The sequence below is a fragment of the Schistocerca cancellata genome, chromosome 3 (assembly GCF_023864275.1).
Source record: "Schistocerca cancellata isolate TAMUIC-IGC-003103 chromosome 3, iqSchCanc2.1, whole genome shotgun sequence".
Lineage (NCBI taxonomy): Eukaryota > Metazoa > Arthropoda > Insecta > Orthoptera > Acrididae > Schistocerca > Schistocerca cancellata.
Genome location: NC_064628.1, coordinates 773,624,252 through 773,630,771, shown reverse-complemented (window position 1 = coordinate 773,630,771; position 6,520 = coordinate 773,624,252). Strand labels below are relative to the sequence as shown.

At 49.4% G+C, this 6,520-nt stretch overlaps 1 non-coding gene across 1 annotated transcript; it reads right to left on the bottom strand.

Annotated features, from left to right (window-relative positions):
* Positions 1–5,799: 5,799 nt before the first annotated feature.
* Positions 5,800–5,874, bottom strand: Trnat-ugu (transfer RNA threonine (anticodon UGU)). Its single transcript has one exon. It is a non-coding gene; the product is annotated as a tRNA-Thr (tRNA).
* Between the last annotated feature and the right edge of the window lie 646 nt (positions 5,875–6,520).

The window sequence follows — 6,520 nt, the reverse complement described above, 5'->3', positions numbered from 1 at the left end:
CTCGCGTTGTCGACTTTGGTGTAGAACCGCGGTCTCTGGACGATGCGACGCTCTGTTCGAGATTTCTGGTTGAGCTCCTGTGCTTGCGACTTAGCTCAATATTATGATCTTCAACTCCGAAGAGGAAGCTATCACGTAGATGTAGCTTGCAAGTGATACCCGTGATGATACCAGGTGCAGTCTTGGCCTCCTGGGCAGAGCCGAGAGGCCCCCGCTGGCATCTGGTGTCAAGAGGGAAGTGCCTGTTTCAAAGAAGCAGCTTTTACCACGCTATCGCATCGCCACAGCCGCCACCGAATCCGAGTAGTATTTGTCCGCCCCTGTAGTGGAATGGTCAGCGCTTGTGACTGCCAAACGCTGAACTCGTCGGGGATATTTCTTAGGCGGGAGGCACAGAGCATAGAGTGGGGCCTATGGGGCATTTGATGTTTGTCAAGCTTCTCTCTCACTCCGGGTACCCAAAACCACCGACCTGCTGGTCGCTCCACGCACCTACGAGGTGCATTCAAGTTCTAAGGCCTCCGATTTTTTTTTCTCTGGACTGAAAAGAGATAGAAACATGCGCATTGTTTTAAAATGAGGCCGCGTTCATTGTCAATACGTCCCAGAGATGGCAGCACCGTACGGCAGATGGAATTTTACCGCCAGCGGCGAGAATGAGAACTATTTTAAATACTTAAAATGGCGACATTTTCCTTACTTGAACAGCGTGCAATCATTCGATTTCTGAATTTGCGTGGTGTGAAACCAATTGAAATTCATCGACAGTTGATGGAGACATGTGGTGACGGAATTATGGATGTGTCGAAAGTGCGTTCGTGGGTGCGACAGTTTAATGAAGGCAGAACATCGTGTGACAACAAACCGAAACAACCTCGGGCTCGCACAAGCCGGTCTGACGACATGATCGAGAAAGTGGAGAGAATTGTTTTGGGGGATCGCCGAATGACTGTTGAACAGATCGCCTCCAGAGTTGGCATTTCTGTGGGTTCTGTGCACACAATCCTGCATGACGACCTGAAAATGCGAAAAGTGTCATCCAGGTGGGTGCCACGAATGCTGATGGACGACCACACGGCTGCCCGTGTGGCATGTTGCCGAGCAATGTTGACGCGCAACGACAGCATGAATGTGACTTTTTTTTCGTCGGTTGTAACAATGGATGAGACGTGGATGCCATTTTTCAATCCAGAAACAAAGCGCCAGTCAGCTCAATGGAAGCACACAGATTCACCGCCACCAAAAAAATTTCGGGTAACCGCCAGTGCTGAAAAAATGATGGTGTCCATGTTCTGTGACAGCGAGGGCGTAATCCTTACCCATTGCGTTCCAAAGGGCACTACGGTAACATGTGCAGCCTACGAAAATGTTTTGAAGAACAAATTCCTTCCTGCACTGCAACAAAAACGTCTGGGAAGGGCTGCGCGTGTGCTGTTTCACCAAGACAACGCACCCGCACATCGAGCTAACGTAACGCAACAGTTTCTTCGTGATAACAACTTTAAGTGATTCCTCATGCTCCCTTCTCACCTGACCTGGCTCCTAGTGACTTTTGGCTTTTTCCAACAATGAAAGACACTCTCCGTGGCCTCATATTCACCAGCCGTGCTGCTATTGAATCAGCGATTTTCCAGTGGTCAAAACAGACTCCTAAAGAAGCCTTCGCCGCTACCATGGAATCATGGCGTCAGCGTTGTGAAAAATGTGTACGTCTGCAGGGCGATTACGTCGAGAAGTAACGCCAGTTTCATCGATTTCGGGTGAGTAGTTAATTAGAAAAAAAAAATCGGAGGCCTTAGAAGTTGAATGCACCTCGTAGTATGCACAATACACGCGGAGCGAAATTTCGAGTCATACGGTTTGCCTAAAAAATTGTTTTTTTGTTTTTTAATTTCTATTTTAATTTATTTTTTATTTTTAGCTGAAGGAAAGCTACGTCCGCCTCTGTAGTTAGTTTCTGAGTGAAGCTTTTACTTTTTGGGCAGAAAAATAAAAGCCACCGTTTTGGGATTCTTGCGTGTTCTCTGCAATGCAGTATTTCTCATTACATTTTGAGGAAACTATTTTATTTTTTCACGTCTTACGTCCACGCATCACAGTTTGATAATGAACTTGCTTTCTTTTCGTTATTGCTCATAGCAACTACGATTCTTCGTTTTTAAACCAGTAGGCATATTTCCAAAAGTTTAGAAAAATATTATTTTTCCGCATCTTCTAGCCACATGTCACAGCGTGATAATGAATTTGCTTTGTTTTCGTTATTGCCCACAGTTGTTGTGATTCTTCGTAAATAAGTAAACCACCAAGCATTTTTTCAGAAGTTTGAAGCGATGAATGTAGTCGCCGGCCAGTTTATGTTTGGTGAGTTTTTATGGATGGATGCCTGTGTTGGTATGGGCGCATGGCAGCAGAGTCTTAAGCGCCCGCGCGAAAACAGTTTTGAGACGAGCATCGGGAAAATACAGTAAACAGGAGTATAAAACAGCACGGAAACGAGAAGTAACGAAATGCGGAAAAAATATGTCAGCGCTTGCGTCTGCCATGTGTAATATCCGGTTTCAAAAGATGATATCTCCAGGGATATGTGCCTCTGAGCACAATGGGACAACATCTGAGGTCATCAGTCCCCTAGAATTAGAACTACTTAAACCTACTAACCTAAGGACATCACATACAGCCGGCCGGTGTGGCCGTGCGGTTAAAGGCGCTTCAGTCTGGAACCGCGTGACCGCTACGGTCGCAGGTTCGAATCCTGCCTCGAGCATGGATGTGTGTGATGTCCTTCGGTTAGTTAGGTTTAATTAGTTCTAAGTTGTAGGCGACTGATGACCTCAGAAGTTGAGTCGCATAGTGCTCAGAGCCATTTGAACCATTTGAACATCACATCCATCCATGCCCGAGGCAGTATTCGATCGTTCGACCGTAGCAGCAGCGCGGTTCCAGACTGAAGCAACTAAAACCGCCGGCCACAACCGTCCATGAATAAGTCCTTGGTTGGAGGCACAGAGCATAGAAATAAATAAAATGGCCTTTGGGGGGCTCAAGCTTCCCTCTCCGTCCGGGCACCCAGAACCACCTACCTTCTGGTCTCTCCATGCAGCCAGTACGCACAATACACACGGAGCGAAATTTCAGTTCATCCGGTTCGCCTAAAGAAACCACCTGGAAGCACAAAACGAACTATCATGCAATATTAAAAAATCAACTAACCAAGAAGAAAGTGGTAGAAGGAGTTAAAGCAATGTAGCAGATGAACGTGGCTGGCTGACCGCAAGAATAAAAAAAAAGGGTGAGCCAGCCACTCTGCAACACACTAAAACCTCCAGCCCAAAAGCTTAGCACAGAGTCCAGACACATCACATACCTTTAAAACTTTAGTCACACTCGTCTCATCATTAGCTAAAATAGAGGTCAAATCACCACCGATATTTGCCTTTGCCCTTGAATCAAGGTATAAAATGCACTCTGCTAAAATATGGCGTACAGAGATTTGCACGCCACAAACATCACAGTACGGGGGATCCACGCGACGTAGTAAAAAGCCACTTGTAAGAGGGCAGCGTCCAATGCGAAGACTTGTGAGGGTCACTTCATCCCCCTCAGCAAGCGTTCGCAGCTCGTGGTCTCGTGGAATCGTTCTAGTTTCTGAAGTATGGGGTCTCGAGTTCGATTCCCGGCGAGGTCAGGAATTTTTCACCTGCCTCGAGATGACTAGGTGTTTGTGTTATCATGGTCATTTCATCATAATTCATGAAAGTGGTGAGATTGGACTGAGCGCCCAACAAACCAAACATCATCACCCCCGAGCAAGCGGCAGGAGGAACGCCACGGCCGGATAGATTACTTCACTAACCGCTTCTTATGGTCCGTCACTGTCAGCCATTCCTCATGCCGCAACTGCACGAACTTCGTATGCAGTGCAGAAACGACAGCCTGCAGGGGAATAGGACACTGTGCCACATCATGTCCTCTGCAGGCCTTATTGGCAGCGCGATCAGTCTTCTCGTTTTCCCGTTGTTTTTAACGGTGGAAGGAGAGTCATACCGCATTCCGTTCTCAAGAAAATACCTGATTTATACTGCAGATTATCCGCGACAAGTTTGGCACCTGCGTGCCACACGCTCAGCTACAGTCGCCTGATATGCGGAGTGTAGAGCTGACTCGTGTTTCTGTTCTCCGTATGCTGCCGATACAAACCGAAGATGGAAATCCAAGATAAACTTAATTAACTATATACACTCCTGGAAATTGAAATAAGAACACCGTCAATTCATTGTCCCAGGAAGGGGAAACTTTATTGACACATTCCTGGGGTCAGATACATCACATGAGCACACTGACAGAACCACAGGCACATAGACACAGGCAACAGAGCATGCACAATGTCGGCACTAGTACAGTGTATATCCACCTTTCGCAGCAATGCAGGCTGCTATTCTCCCATGGAGACGATCGTAGAGATGCTGGATGTAGTCCTGTGGAACGGCTTGCCATGCCATTTCCACCTGGCGCCTCAGTTGGACCAGCGTTCGTGCTGGGCGTGCAGACCGCGTGAGACGACGCTTCATCCAGTCCCAAACATGCTCAATGGGGGACAGATCCGGAGATCTTGCTGGCCAGGGTAGTTGACTTACACCTTCTAGAGCACGTTGGGTGGCACGGGATACATGCGGACGTGCATTGTCCTGTTGGAACAGCAAGTTCCCTTGCCGGTCTAGTAATGGTAGAACGATGGGTTCGATGACGGTTTGGATGTACCGTGCACTATTCAGTGTCCCCTCGACGATCACCAGTGGTGTACGGCCAGTGTAGGAGATCGCTCCCCACACCATGATGCCGGGTGTTGGCCCTGTGTGCCTCGGTCGTATGAAGTCCTGATTGTGGCGCTCACCTGCACGGCGCTAAACACGCATACGACCATCATTGGCACCAAGGCAGAAGCGACTCTCATCGCTGAAGACGACACGTCTCCATTCGTCCCTCCATTCACGCCTGTCGCGACACCATTGGAGGCGGGCTGCACGATGTTGGGGCGTGAGCGGAAGACGGCCTAACGGTGTGCGGGACTGTAGCCCAACTTCATGGAGACGGTTGCGAATGGTCCTCGCCGATACCCCAGGAGCAACAGTGTCCCTAATTTGCTGGGAAGTGGCGGTGCGGTCCCCTACGGCACTGCGTAGGATCCTACGGTCTTGGCGTGCATCCGTGCGTCGCTGCGGTCCGGTCCCAGGTCGACGGGCACGTGCACCTTCCGCCGACCACTGGCGACAACATCGATGTACTGTGGAGACCTCACGCCCCACGTGTTGAGCAATTCGGCGGTACGTCCACCCGGCCTCCCGCATGCCCACTATACGCCCTCGCTCAAAGTCCGTCAACTGCAAATACGGTTCACGTCCACGCTGTCGCGGCATGCTACCAGTGTTACAGACTGCGATGGAGCTCCGTATGCCACGGCAAACTGGCTGACACTGACGGCGGCGGTGCACAAATGCTGCGCAGCTAGCGCCATTCGACGGCCAACACCGCGGTTCCTGGTGTGTCCGCTGTGCCGTGCGTGTGATCTTTGCTTGTACAGCCCTCTCGCAGTGTCCGGAGCAAGTATGGTGGGTCTGACACACAGGTGTCAATGTGTTCTTTTTTCCATTTCCAGGAGTGTATGACGGTAGTATCTGTTCCCGAAAGAACAGTTACCGTGGATGACCATGCAGCTTTGCTAGAAATGAAATGATAATTAAATGGACACCCTAGCTGCAAACAGGCGTTGATGTACTTCATTGGGGACATGTTGAAAATGTGTGCCCCGACCGGGACTCGAACCCGGGATCTCATGCTTACATGGCAGACGCTCTATCCATCTGAGCCACCGCGGGCACAGAGGATAGTGCGTCTGCAGGGTGGCTCAGATGGATAGAGCGTCTGCCATTTAAGCAGGAGATCCCGGGTTCGAGTCCCGGTCGGGGTACACATTTTCAACATGTCCCCAATGAAGTACATCAACGCCTGTTTGCAGCTAGGGTGTCCATTTAATTATCATTTCACTTAATTAACTGTAAAGATACCGGGAATCATCAGCTCATGTTGCTGAGTGCATGTTTTTACAGTCTGTGCTGCCTGCTTTCAAGAAGCAATGTTACGTATGTTGTCCACAACATTACCTTTAGTATTGAGTTTATCGTTCATTTATGTATAGCCTGTTCACTTTACAACTGTCGTTTCAGTCGAGTTCATTCTGTTATTACTAAACTGAACTAAATTCCGTCCGAACAGGCCTTGGAAGGCCCAACGGTACCTACTGGCCGCCATCTTGAGCCCACAGGCGTCACTGGATGTGGACATGGAGAGGCATAAGTTCAGCACACCGCTCTCCCGGCCGTATGTCAGTTCACGGGACTGGAGCCGCTACTTCTCAATCAAGTAGCTCCTCAGTTTGCCTCTCAAGGGCTGAGTGCACCACACTTGTCAACAGCGCTCGGCAGGCTGGGTGGTCAGCCATTCAAGTGCTAGCCCAGTCCGACAG